The sequence below is a fragment of the Hipposideros armiger genome, unplaced genomic scaffold, assembly GCF_001890085.2.
Source record: "Hipposideros armiger isolate ML-2016 unplaced genomic scaffold, ASM189008v1 scaffold_66, whole genome shotgun sequence".
Lineage (NCBI taxonomy): Eukaryota > Metazoa > Chordata > Mammalia > Chiroptera > Hipposideridae > Hipposideros > Hipposideros armiger.
The window spans coordinates 4,845,117-4,860,352 of record NW_017731416.1 but is presented as its reverse complement, the minus strand read 5'-3'; positions in this window follow the sequence as shown (position 1 = coordinate 4,860,352).

Here is a 15,236-nt window from a genome sequence, read left to right as displayed (position 1 = left end):
GCGCAGTGTCACTGGCCCTCATGTGGGATCCAAACCGGCGCCTGCTGCTCAGAGCTGACGTCCCAAGCCAACTCTTAACCAACGCGCCACTCGGCCAGCCCACAAATGTTCATTTTAGATTGCCAGAAATAGATATATATATTTTGGTTTGGCCAGCTTGGTTTCAAGGACTCTCTTACTAGGGGCTCTCATACTGTACAATTTAAATTAACCCTAGCTTTAGCTTGCTACTTGGGGGCTCCAGATGTTAGGCTGATTATGTTTCAGATCTCTACTGATTCATGCCTCTAGGCTCTTTTGGACAAAATAAACGATTACTTTGATTTGACCCCTCTGCTAATTGAAACTCCAAAACACCAGAGTTACAACACACACACACACACACACATTGACACATTTTAAATGAATGCTTAGAACAATGCTTAGTAGCTTTGTGTAAAGTTAATTGAAGACTCTTCTATTTCTTTAAATTCTGATGCTCTGTATAATGTTGTAGTGTGAGTAGGCAAATGCTATTTCTAATGGTTAATTCATACGGTTCAAGCCCTGAGCTTTGGGCAAACCAGAATTTCTTGATTGGTCCACCAAAGAGTAACAAAAAGTACAACTCAGATCTGCAGAGAATTCATGAATTTATATGACTTATCCCATCTTGTTCAATAGCCCCCATTTCCTTTCAGTAGCAAACCCTAAACAACCCCCACCACAAAATAGCCTCTTCAAGATTACTCAGTTTTTTTTAATGTAAAATACTTTTTATTGGGGGAAGGTGCATGGTCTTTCAGGCCATTGGTCCCCTCCTCTTCCCCTTCTCCCTGAGAGGCTTGTTGACACAAGGTAAAGTTCAGGTAACACTGTGATGGTAAGACGGGAAGTGTCTGGACTCACGTTGCCTCTCACTGACTTTGGAGTGGGGTATAGCAGTTTGGTGTGTGTTTGAGTGGCTGCCCCCCTGAAACTCAGTGCATTTTCATCTGCCCTCCAGTTGCTTTCTACCCCGTTTCTTCTCCCCTGGAAGGCAAGTTGCTTCTTAATTCTTAACTACCTGCCAAATCCCCCATCTTCCCCACACACCCTGCTCACCAAGAGAGTGCTTTAGGTCTGAATCCTTCCTATGCCACATGGAAGCAAGGCTGTGAGTTCCGCCTCTGCCTAAACGTGTCATGTGCTGTGTCTGCTCTCATGCAGCCAATCCAGTGGCTGTAGGACCCCGCTGAGGCATTCTCTAGCTACAGCCAAAATGAGAAGGAGGTACGTGCTCCCCTGCTCCTGACTGTCTCATTCCGTCGTGGTCCAGGGCAGTAGGCGCGTCTGGCTCCATGTCAGGGACCCAGGCAGGGAGAGATACCCTAATTTCATCTCCTCAAGGGCGCTCAAAGTCTTCTCTCCACTGGAAGGGCTTCCTCTTCCTGTATGTCAGAGCCTGATGGCGTTCCTTCTCTGTGCACTGAGGCTGAGAGTAAACGTCCGGGCTCTGACCCCCGTCTTACGCTTTTGCAATGTAAAAAGAAATGTTGGCGTTTACAAAGCCTATTCTTCCCAGAAAAGCTTGGTTCTCAAGACGATCATCTAGCTGCAGACTCAGGAATAATTTAATTTTGAAACTCAAAGTCTAATAATGACTTATTTGTTCTAGGAAATATCCACTGCCCCCTGAAGCAACGGGTGGGGAGGCATAGAGAAGTGGATTTATGATGAATGAAAAATACATTGGTTTAATATTTTCAAAAGTATTATTTCTTTTAAAATGTTATTTCAAACAGTATGTCTTAAAATAGACTTTTATTCACATATCCATTGAAAAATAACCCAAATAAAGCAGAGTATGTGAGACTGGCAGTGCTTAACTTTATAGGGTAACACAGCACATAAATTTTCTGAATCAGAGATGCAAAATTATATTCCTTTCTGCTAATCTTAGCTTTACTACTGCCAAAAGTGTAATACCCAAATTCATTCAAGTTTGGCCTTGAAAAATTAAAAGAACATCAATTTTTATGAGTGCAACTTTTGCCCACAATTATAATGGTGATTCTCTAGTTTTGGTCAAAACAAGAAGTTTAATCAAAAAACCAGAGGGCACAAATTCTGAAATTTCATCCTCTCTAAAATGTATGTCTGCATCAGTTCTTTCAAGTTCATCTACCCCAAAAATGGGTGCTATTTAAACCAGATTAGCAGGCACTTATGACCACTATTTATTTCAGCCTGACTGGCTGCTTCTGGGGTGAGGAATACGGAAGTCAGAATTGGTCTGCTTCACAGCTGCCATGCGGATGGAGTCAGGTAACATATGAGAGGGGTTGCGCACCAGTGGACGCTGCAGTCTGGTGAGGCATGTAAAGATTTGAGAAGGAGCTCACATGCTTTCATGCCAATTGCTGTCTGCCAGATGCTTTCAGAGAAGAGAGGGGAAGATTTCTTAAAGACCCAAGTGTCCGTTTTACCTGGAGGTTGAGGATGTAAATGAAATAGGACAGGGCTGTCATTCCTTGAGGATCTACTACTCAAGTGCTATGCATGCCTGATCTTATTTAATCCTGAAAACAATCCCACAACAACCTTATTTTCCAGATGCGAAAACCGAGACCCTTAGGGGTTTATAGACTTTCTTAGGACCACATTGGTAGTAACTGGCGGAGGCTGGGAGGGGAAGCTACATCCATTTGGCTCTAAATCTCGGACCCCTTACATGACACCCAAATGAATATGAATGTGCATCTGCCTTTTCTCACCTTGACCACGTAGGGATTTTTCCTAAGAGGTTAGTTAATGAAGATGAGTCCACAGTCCACGGAGCCCCCGAGGCGGTTTGCTGACAGAACATGTAGAGACCACATGAATAGGAATAATATCCCAGAACCAGGTCCTGGAAAATTGCTGCTAATAACTAACTGGGAATTCTTAGAGGCTTTTACACTTTTTCTCTACATTATCATGGCACATCTGACAAATTTTGATATTTTACATGGTACATTATCTATTTTGTGCTCATTAATAGCCATACTTACAGCCCAGCTATAAGTATGTCTGGACCATTGCCCAGCACAAACTTGTTTTTTTTATATGGCTTGGCAAAGCAGAAATTATGGGTATGCCTTAAATGTACTAACAAAGATGATTACTTCCACGTTTCAATACTTTCAGTTTTTAATAGGTTATAAATCATGTTTAGAATTCATTAATTCAATAAGCAATTGATAAACCATTAATTCATAAATGGTACTTTACCTGATAAGAGCAGAAAGAGGCCATATGCCTTGGGGAGTGAGTAGGATTTGAGTCTTGCCCATCCAGAACTCTTCTGGGGGCTAATTTAGAAACGTAAACTTCAGAGGGTTTTAAAAAGGACTTTTTCTCCTCATTTTCCATTTAGTTTTGAAATAATATATTTAGGCAGATAGGCCTCATGTCAGTTGATGAGAGCAAGAACAATAGATAAAGAAAATGAGAAAAGCAGTACAAGAAAAACACCTCACAATCAATCCTACCTTAGACTAAGGAAAATGCTTTATATGGAAGCAACATTATCTGACTTACTTTCACCTCCCCCATTAAGAGAGAGAGAGAGAGAGAGAGAGAGAGAGAGAGAGAGAAATAATCCAGGAAAAATGATAATGCACTCAACTTTTCTTTGCCATTCAGGAAGACAATTTTTGAATAGTTAATTACAACTGCAGCTTGGTAATTTCCCCCTCAGCTAATCACTTTAGCAGACCCTAAAACGTAGTATGTTTCCCTCTGTAAACTTCCATGTCTAGAATGGCATCTGAAAAAGGAGAACTATACCTGAGGTTGATAATCTTACTTTGCAGCTTTTCTGGAAAGTAACTGGGCTTTATTTATACCTGCCTTAAAAAAAATAAACACTCAAGCAACCCCAGTGGCAGTAAATCAGATGGAATCAATAATTTACATGTCTCCAGGTAGTCTTTCAAGATTTCAAAGTAGGAGGAATGATTGACTATTTTACAGAGATTACCTTAGTTAACATGTATGAGACACCCATTCTTTGATTGAATACTGAGTCTATACTTGTCTTCAATTATATATTACTGAGGACCAGTACAGTGTTTCTTTAAAAAAAAGAAATAAAAAAACAAAAGGGGAGGCGATGAAGGGGGAGGAGAAAAGGAATGGAAAAAAAGAAATCTGAAAGAAATACTTAATAGAGTGAAAGGAATTCACTCATGATGAGTCCTTTTCTTGACAGGAAATTTTCCAATTTCTGTAACTTAATGTCTTTGATCTATTCACTATAAACAGCCAGATAAATAATACAATTTCCCACCTGTAAGAATATATATATAGCCATTTAACGTCTCTATGTTTTTCTTTAAATCATGGATTTTATTAATCAACATGCCTAAATTGAGCTATTTAGAAAGGTAGCTAGATAGCTAGAGATGCGTTACGATCAGTGCTGAGAACCAACTCCTGCTCTGTGGAACGTGTGGATTCCCTGCCCTTCTTCAGCAGACTCACTGTTGCCCTTTTCACTTTTTTCATTTCCTGTGTTTCATAGGTTTCACTTTCAAACCTTTAATTAGTGTTTCCCCAATAAATTAATCCATCTCAGCAGAAGAAGAGACCATGCCTCTTTTTCATAATGAAATTCTGTGTGTTTCTGCTGTCATGCCTTCAGGTGCAGCGCTTAAGGAGCAGGTCTTCATGTTCAGTAATGCTCTAAATGTAATCCCAGATTTACACTATATTTTAGGAAGAATTGGGACATCATTTTTTTATCTAGGTATTTTATTTTATTTAAAGATTATTTCCTTTTCACCTACCATTAATAAAATTTATCACATCAATGGAGAATATACTTGAAAATAGCACTAAGTTTTTTTCCTGTCTCATTGGTTTCCTTAAAGGGAGATAGCTTCAAGAGTATGTGATAGCTTTAAAAACAAACAGCTGAATTTTCAGGAGCTCTGTTATCACACCTGTGCTTCCTTCATCCCTACTCCACTGATCCTTACTCTTCCCTAAATCAAACTTCAGCATCTCTTCTTTACGTTGATGTATGGTCAAGTTTTCAGATCCATTTTAGGATGGTGGATCATGAGATCAACTGAGTTCCCACTGACTGAATAAAGTCTCTAGAGTTGTAATTGGCCTTAAGCATTTGAGGTATATTGAAGTATATCACAAGCAATAATCAATAAACCAATTAATTCAAAAGAAGGCAGAAACAAAAGGGAAAGGGAACAAAGAAAAACTGAGACAAATAAAAAGCAAATAGCAAGATGGTAGCTGTAAAACCCCAGTGAGATGCCATAGCACACCCACATGAATGGTTCACATTAGAAGGACAGACCATTCCAAGTGTTGGCAAGGATATGGGACAACGAAAACTCTCATATGTTGCTATTGGAAAGGTAAAATGACAGAACCACTTGGAGAAATTTGACAGTTTATTAAAATGTTAAACATATTCTTACCATATGACCAGAAATTCTACCACTTGCTGCTCACCTAGAAAAATCAAAACATGTCATTTCCACACAGAGATTAGTACTAGTACTCAAATGTTTATAGCAGCTTTATTCATAACAGCCCCAAAGTGGAGATAATCCAAATGCTGTCAACTGGTGAATGGATAAATATATGTTGATACATTCATACAACTACTCAGAAACAAAAAGGAACTAACAACCGATGCATGCACCATCATGGTTGACTCTTAAAAGTATTATGCTAAGTGAAAGAAAAACTACATAAAAACTACACAGTACAGTATGGACTTTTTTTAAAAGGCAAAAGTGTAGTGAAAGAAAGATCAGTGTTTGTACTGGTTTGGATGAGGGGAGTAGATTAACCATAGAGGGGCATGAAGGAACTTTTGGGAGTGATAGAAATATTCCACAGCATGATTGTAATGGCAGCTACCATTGTGTACATTTGTCAAAACTTACTGCAGTACTCACTTAAACTTCTTGAATTTTTTTGCATGTAAATTATACCTCAAAAACGCTGACACAAAATAGTTGAGTGGATTATACTGATCAAAGGGGATACTTAAAAAGAGAATCTATTATGAATAAGGAAGGAATAATATTGGAGCTTGGGAGGAAAAGAGAGAAAATGAGGTGTCAATGAATATAGTCAAGACAGTAAAAGGTTTTGCTTTCTTGCAATCATGAAATTGAAGTCATACAAGGACACAGTAGGAGTTTAGTCAAGTAGAATTCAGGCCTCCCAATAAGATCGAAGCTTAGAATCTATCACTCCTGGTGGGTTATAGATTAGGAAAATGAGATTAACATGAGAAACTATTTGCAAACAATACAAATGGTAATGAAAGGCAGAATTAAATGTGATTTCATCAGTTTCTTCTGAAAAGATTTGGGCAGGAGTTAATGTTTTGTTTTGAAATTTTACAAAATGGGGTTTTGGGTTTTTTTTATGATTGCCATACTAAAAGTTGTAGATATTTATACAACTTGATGAGTTTGGAGATAAGTATACATCGTGAAACATATCCATCACTTCCAAAAGGTTCCTCCTGCTCTATTTATTTATTTATATCCTCTTAGCAAAATTTAAATACATTAAGATATATTTAAAAGAAGAGTTTGAGAGTTGTTGGTATAAAAAAAACACAGGTGAGCCCATGAGAGAAAGAATTTGAGTCTCACAAAAAGCCAATCATGAGAAACTCGTGAGGGCTCTTGTGTTGTTTTGGCACATTGACTGTGGAATATTTGTAAATAATGTATCACAGAGTTGATTTTCTGTATTGTTTCCTCTGTTCCATGCAGTGGCATCTTCGTGGAAGAGCTGTGGACTGAAGAGCCATCGTAGCTGGCTAGGCCTGGGCCCCAGGTAGGTTTGCCCAGAATCGGAAGGACTCTTGCTGTTTGCGGTGAGTTTGCTGTCCTTTCGTTACTGTGCTGGAGGACTAGTATTGCCCAGAACAGGAAGAGAACAAGGTGTCTTCTCCCTTGGCCACTGGCAGTTTTTATTTCCAGAGGTTTGATGGTATAATTCACTGATCTTCATAATATTACAAATGACATATTTGTAGGAGAGTTTGATTCAATCTGTCCTAATTTCAGGAGCTGCTTAGATTTTTCACATTTGAAATCTACTCAGTTGTCTTGGTGGATGAGTTATTGGTCTTGTTTGTTTGTTTGTCTGTTGTAGACTTTAGTTTTTGGAGCGGTTTTAGGTTCACAGCAAAATTGAGAGAAAGGAACACAGATTTCCCATATGCTCCTTGCTCCCTCCCCACCCTCCACACACACACAGCCTCCCTCATTATCAGCCTCTCTCACCACAGTGGTACATGAGTTACAACTGATGACCCTACACTGACACATCATTATCATCCAGAGTCCATAGTTTACACTAGGGTTCACTCTTGGCGTTGTACGTTCTATGGATTAGGACAAACTTATAATAATATGTATCCACCATAACAGTTTCATACAAAGTATTTTCACTGTCCTAAAAATCCACTGTACTATACATATTCATTCTTCCCTCCCCCATTAACCCCTGGCAATTGCTGATCTTTTATTGTCTCCATGGTTTTGCCTTTTCCAGAATGTCATGTAGTTGGAATCACACAGTATGTAGCCTTTTAAGATTGGCTTCTTTCACTTAGTGATATGCATTTAAGGTTCCTTCATATCTTTTCATGGTTTCATAGCTCATTTCTTTTTAGGACTGAATAATAGTCCATTGTCTGGATGGACCACAGTTTATTTATCCATCCACCTACTGAAGGACATCTTGGTTGCCTTCCAAGTTTTGGCAACTGTGAATAAAGGTGCTATAAACATCCATGTGCAGGTTTTTGTGTGGATATATGTCTTCAGCTCCTCTGGGTAAATACCAAGGAGCATGGTTGGTGGATCATATGCTAAGAGTATGTTTAGTTTTGCAAGAAACCACCAAACTGTCTTCCACAATGTCTGTACCACTGTGCATTCTCACCAACAAAGAATGAGAGTTTCTGTTGCTTCACATTCTTCCCAGAATTGGCTGATATCTGTTTTCTGGATCTTAGCCATTCTAATAGATTTGTAGTGGTATCTCAATGTTGTTTTAATTTGTATTTCCCTTGATGACACGTGATGTTGAGCATCTTTTCATGTGCATATTTGCAACCTGTGTAGTTTCTTTGGTGAAGTGTCTGTTAAGGTCTTTGACCACTTCTTAATCAGGTTGTTTGTTTTGTTGTTGAGTTTGAAGACTTGTTTGCATATTTTAGATAGATTGTTTTTTGAAAATGTACGTTTCTTTAATTGTTGGCTCTCTGATGTGTAACTATTGCTATGTGGCTTGTTGGAAATAATTTAGTGAAAAAAACAGGTTAGGAATAAATCATTAGATTTTTCTCTCTAGTGGGACTTAAAGGACTTTGGTGAATTGATAAAAGGTGAAAAGAAAATATTTTAAGACATAACTGTAAGCAAATACCATTTATGAGACAGATTTTAGGTACTCTTAAACCTACAGCTCCAAGACACTTTAACCTAAATGATTATATTTTTATCTAAGGGAGGTACTCCTTATTAATCCTCTTGGCTAGAGAAAACAAGCTCAGTACCACTCAGCCATAGAGTCTCTGTATTTATGCTTACGTGGGTATCTACCATGAATGGTACAAATTAGATATTTAGTAAATATTTTTGAATAAGTGTTTCATCTTATACTGTGGTTCACTATAGCCAAAACAAAAAATTAATTTCATTAACCAATGATTATGCTGAAAGAGAAATTAACTATTTTTGTATTATAAAAAACTGTTTCTAACTGGAAAGCCCAAAGTTTTCTAAAGTAGATCCCTCTAGCAGGCATTACCTATCTATATCGCCAATCATAAATCAGTGACCTTATCTGATCTATATTCAATTTGCTAAGCAGAGTTGTGACTTACCTGCAAAACAAGGACATCCCATTTTTATCAGTGTTTGAGAGTCTGTGTTGCTTCATGAAATGTCAGCCGGGATGACTGCAGCTGCTGAAACACCTGTGACTATGAGGTTTGTGATGGTGATCTCACTCCCTACCTCTTCTCTACCCATAAGACAGCACAGCCTAGGGGTGACCACCTCTGGGATGCTAACAGGGAGGCCCTCTCCAGAAAGGCCCATCCATTCACTTCTAGTGCGCAGCTTCTTGAGTGTTCAGGGCGGCTGGGAGCAGGGAGCTGTCTAATACATAGGAGGGAGTGACAGCTTCTGCTTGACTGTAGGCCAAAGGGTCCAGAGTTCCTTCATGTTTACTCTCCAGCCTCAGTCTGGCTGGATGTACTGTGGGTTTCCTGGATATTGTCTTAGGCTACAAATCTCAGTCACCTCACCACTCAGCTTTATAGTCCTATACATAGCATGTCTGGTCTGTTTATTCTATTCCCTGAAAAGCTTAACACTAATGGAGTCAAATGGGATACCTTCCTATTTTGAAATTTTCAACCTACTTCAAGACTTCAAGCCCATGGCAATCAGATCTATACACTAAAAGGCCACAAAGAGTCTGTCTATTGGGAGCTTTCTGGGTCTCTCTCAGCTAATCAGTGCCCTGGACCTACCATTTGTAATCTGTGTTCCCTCATGCCAGTTGCTTTTCCTTCCAGATTTAATTTTATAGCTGTACCAAATAGATACTATAATTCATTTTCTCTATCTGCATGTATTGAGTATCTTCCACGTTCCAGGTTCACAATTGTATACAAGTTAAGTATTTCTTTCAAGGATCTTATAAAGTAGTGAAGGCAGGCAGAAAATAGGCATGACAGGGTGAAAATTAGTAATACATGAGTGTTACCAGCATTTCTGTTTTTCATAATGTCCAAAGAACATTCTGGCTTTGACGCTTAATTCTTAGTTTCTTCCTCTGAATACTTTTACTATTAATATTGCAAGAGTGATTATTTTGAGCTTCTGTGATAAAGAATCAGGAGAATAGAGTGGGAAGATGGGGATACAGGAATCTCACAGACCAGGGCTAAGCAGGGCATTTGGGGGAACTGCCAGTGAGAAAGTAAAGTTAAGAGGACAGGAGAAATGAGTGACATTCAAAATAACAGAATTATGGTAGCAATTGTGGACTGATTGTGGCTATGCCTTCTGCCTTGCCTGAGGCCCCACTGAAAGAGAAGTTAGAAGTAAGAGTAAACTTATAATAAAGAAAAATGGAGCAGGGTATACCAGAAACAGATTTTAACAAACTTCGGGAAGATGGAAAGTGAATGGAAGATTCCTATGGACTGATAAAATAGTGGTGGACTCACAATCCAGAGTACATTATGAGGAGTTGAAGAAAACGGTACATTGACATGAGTCAACATACAAGGTGGAACATTGGAGGGATTCTGGGGCCAGAAGCAGTAGGAGTGAGAGAAGCAAAGACGAGATGCGGGGCTAATCCGATGTGTGTGTGGGGGGTAAATGTGAATGTCTGGAGGCAAACAACTTTGTGTGCCATTCCCCCACCCCCAGTCTCCGTATTCAGAGTGACTGGAATATTGTGTTTGTCCTCAAACAAAAAAAGAAAGAATTCTGTTCTAAAGAAATGGAATGAACTCCCTGTAGAGAGCTTAGAGTTCTAGTACTTAGTATAGATGCTCCAGGAGAAAGCCCTGTTCCTTCAGGCTGTTGAAGGGCCTGTCCTCTGACAGCTGAAACCCTAAAATCCATCCTGCTGGTGGACACTTCCATGCTTTGAGATTGTAACAATTCTCTTCTTCAGGAAAGAGCGAGGGAGAGTCAAAAAGCCCTTACTAAGCAGCAGAGGAAACCCAAACTAGTTATTCTCAGACTCGCAGTTGCCCTTTCTAAAATACTGGGGGTGCGTGACTTTTGTTCTCTTTTATTATTGGTATATATTGAGTATTACAATTTTAATAGTTTTTTCCTTTCTTAAAATGTGTATACATTTTTTGACACCCTCTGTATAGCTATATGCCCAAAGTCATTAGCAAATAATGAGAAGGAACACCAACTCTGAGTTTAATAACTAATCACAGGAAACAAGAAAACTTTAGGGAACAGACAGAAGATAACTTTTTAAAACTCTCTAAAAGAGATCTGGGAAGAACCAAGGGAAAAAAACGAAAGAAAAAGAAAGAAAGGGAAGAACCAAACAAAAAAATGATCTTAGGTAGTAGAATAAAATTGCTGAGATAAAACATAACAAGAGCTGGAAAACAAAGTTAAGACAACTTCTGAGACTATGGAATACAATGAACCAAACCTGTACAGTGATGTGTGAGTTTACCATGTTGAGAAGTTTGAAAATCCTCATTGGTAACAGAATAAAAATGGAAATAAGTTTTTAACTCATGATTAATAAATACCCACATTCTTTTAAGATGAAACGATTTTGGGGTTTCTTGCTTATAGTTAACCATAATTTTAATTAACTTTTGCTTTTTCACTACAGTTGACATTCCATATTATTTTATATTAGTTTCAAGTGTACAGCCTAGTGATTAGATGTTTATATAACTTATGCAGTGATTCTCCCGATTAGTCTGGTACTCACCTGGGTACATAGTTATTACAATATTACTGACTATATTCCTAATGCTTTACATTCATGTTACTGTTTTGTAATTACCAATTTGTACCTCTTAATCCCTTCACCTCTTTCACCCAACCCTCCTTCCATACAGTGTGATCTCTGTATCTATGAATCTCTTTCTGTTTTGTTTGTTGATTCACTTTGTTCTTTATATTCCACATATAAGTGAGATTATGTGGTATCTGTCTTTTCTCTATCTGATTCATTTCACTTAGCATAATACCCTCTAGGTCCGTCCATGTTGTCACAAATGGTAAGATTTTATTCTTTTTATATGGCTGAGTAATATTCCATTGTTTATTTGTACCACCTCTTCTTTATCCATTCATCAATTGATTGCATTTAGGTTGTTTCCATATCTTGGCTATTGTAAATAACACTGCAAATAGTGTTGCGTATATCTATTCAAATTAGAGTTTTGGATTTCTTTGGATAAATACCCAGAAGTAGAATTGCTGGGTCCTAAAGTAGTTCCATTTTCAATGTTTTGAAGAACCTCCATACTGATTTCCATAGTGGTTGCACCAATTTGCTATTCCACCAACAGTGCACAAGGGCTCCCTTTTCTGCACATCCCCTCCAACACTTGTTGTTTGTTGATTTATTGATGATAGCCATTCTGACAGGAGTGGGGTGATATCTCATTGTAGTTTTTATTTGCATTTTTCTGATGATCAGTGAAGTTGAGCATCTTTTCATGTGTCTATTGGCATCTGTATGTCCTCTTTGGAGAAATGTCTATTCAGGTCTCCTGTCCACTTTTTAATTGGATTGTTTGGGGGGTTTTGGTGTTGAGTCATATGAGTTCTTTATGAATTTTGGATATTAACCCCTTAACAGATGTATCATTGGTGAATATCTTCTCCCATTCAGTAGATTGTCTTTTTATTTTGTTGATGGTTTTCTTTTCTGTGCAAAAACTCTTTAGTTTGATGTGGTCCTATTTGTTTATTTTTTTCTCTTGTTTCCCTTGCCCAAGGAGATGTGTCAGAAAAAATATCACTAACAGTAATATCAGAGAGTTTACTGCCTATGTTTTTCCTTGGATTTTTATGGTTTGGGATCTTAAGTTTAAGTCTTTAATCCATTTTGAGTTTATTCTTGTGTGGTGTAAAAAGGTGGTCTAGTTTCATTTTTTTGCATGTATCTGTCCTGTTTTCCCAACAAAAAATGAAACTATTTTTTGATGCCAAGATAAGGCTTACACTGCACTTTCTCTGGTTAGTGGAAAGATATTTCCCACAGGGCGTATCCCCTGGAAATGTGGCTATTGCTTTTAGACTTTCGATGAAGTCAGCTTTGAAATATTTCTGAAATATATACTTCATGCTGCCGGAAACATGTTAGGCTGCATGTAACCAGAAACCTAACTGATGATGTCTTCAACAAATAGGACTGTGTTTTGTTCCCAAGCCAGAAGTCAGATGTGGGTGTTTGAAAGAATTGATTCCACTACTAAATAATACTACCAAGACCCCCAGCTTGTTGGTGTCTTTCATTCTTGCATCCTTAGCTGCCACCTTTAGCTCTTGCCCTTGTCATCCTATGGAGATAGCCTTGCACCATTATCCCAACAAAGAAGACAGTGAACGCTTCTGGACTAGGGTCCATAGTTTGGGAAGCACTACCTTCAACAAAGAGTGACATGACTGCATGACAGCAAGGCAAAATGTGACCCAGATCTCCAGTTTGCTCTTTTCCTGCTCATTCATATGTCAATTTACACTGAGCTTCTTGAGGCCAGAACCAGTGTATTGCTCTGTTTTTCACCAGTGCCTGGCACATAATAGATAGTACATATTTATTGTATAACCTACCCTCCACTGGCACCCTCTTTTGGCTCCATTGATGCCACATTAGAATTCTCTAAACGTTTCTATTTAAGGCAATTCCACCAACACAAAATTCTCCAAGTTCCAATTCAAAGGATTGTCTCAAAGAGATCATGTCTTTGGTTCCCTGGATGTCTTTATGCTTTCTCCAGTTTGGGGACAAATAATCATTGTTGTGGTTAAAGAAAAACAAAATACGACTATCAAGAAATTGTTTGAGTGTAGATAAAAATTATCGTCTTAGCTCCAAAAAGTAATGGCACTTGAATATCCAGACTATTTTATAAGGTATGATGAAAAGTAATAATTTAAGCTCTTTACATTTCAAGCAAATTCACTTTGACATTTTTTATTCATTTATTCAACTAGCATTTATTAAGCCCTTTCCAGATGAGGTATTCTTCCCTTATCTTTCTATGGTACCTGATAACACCTCTATTATAGCACTTACCACACTTTATTGAAAAACTAATTTTTCATGTCTGTTTTTCACTGTAGCCATGTAGGCTCCTTAGGCAGATATCTCCAAGGAATCTCTGTCTGCATGAGGCCTGGCATTGGAAATATAAAAAATGAGCATTACAGAGCCATTGACTTAAAATGCTTTCCAGCAGAGAAATGAAATGTGAATGTACATTAATGTATTCATTTAGAACCACAGCACTTGCAATGTTCTATGTATTTTTATTACTTCACAAGAAATCTCGAAGTATTTGAAACAAAAAATCCTAATTACCTTGAGAGCAAGGGCAGAGTATCTTCATGCAGTCTTGTAAAATATCCTATTTGTAGTAAATGCGCTGAGTCATTGTTGAATTTAATTATATAATTTAATAGGCATACAGAAGGCTTATGAGAGCAGGGGCTGCATCCTACGTACATAACATCCTCTGCCTCTCGCACAATGCCTTGTGTATAGTCAGGCAGCTGGTATACCTGGAAGTTCTCAGGTGCATTACTCTATTCAACTCCAAAATGTTTCAGGTCTAAAAATGACTTATTAATCTAAGAAAAAGAAACTCCTGGCTAGTAATCTTAAAATCAGAAGCCTTACACTGAGGTCCAGGAACTGTGCAGTGCTGCCTTTCAAACAGCAGCAAGTAAATGAAATAGGGAGATTGCAGTGTAAACTGATATTAAAATAGAATGTGTTAAATTAAAATTATAGCTGGGTAAGGGCACCAAGAATTTTATCAGGTCAAATATTGTTACCATGAATTATAGATGTTTTTGCTGGATAAAATGATCCCATGAGTCTACTGGGCAACCATGGTAAATTTGGTCTGTCACTGAAAAAATTGGCTTCATTGTGCAGGCAAGGAATAGAATGATTAACAGTAAATAAGAGCAGACGGGGATGTATTTCTACCACCAACAACCCACACACACACACACAAAAAACAGAGGGCTTGTGGGTGCTTAACATAAACTACTGAAATATTCATTGGCTAGTGTTTCTAGCAAAATTATTCTCTGTAGTCATGGTTCATTAGCTTTGGCAGCATTCTTTTTTCTGCTTAAGTTCAGGACAGCCTGGCATGCAAGGAATGATGATACTGAGAAATGTTGTAAAAAATTCTCCCTCAAATTGCCAACTAACAGGAGAGAAAGGTATTTCATAGATACATCTAAGTAACTAAAAATGCGCTGACATGCTAACACAAAAACTCCTAAAATATATGAAGAAATATGCTATATTCTTCATCTTACCACCCAGAGCCAAGATCCTATACATTTTGATATTTATAAATCAGAGCAGTGAAAAAAGGATCAGCTGTCCATATTGACTGATTGGCTTTATTTTCTGGAACTTGCTAGTGGAGATTCAGGCAAGCTTGGTAACACAACATGATACCACAGGTTGGC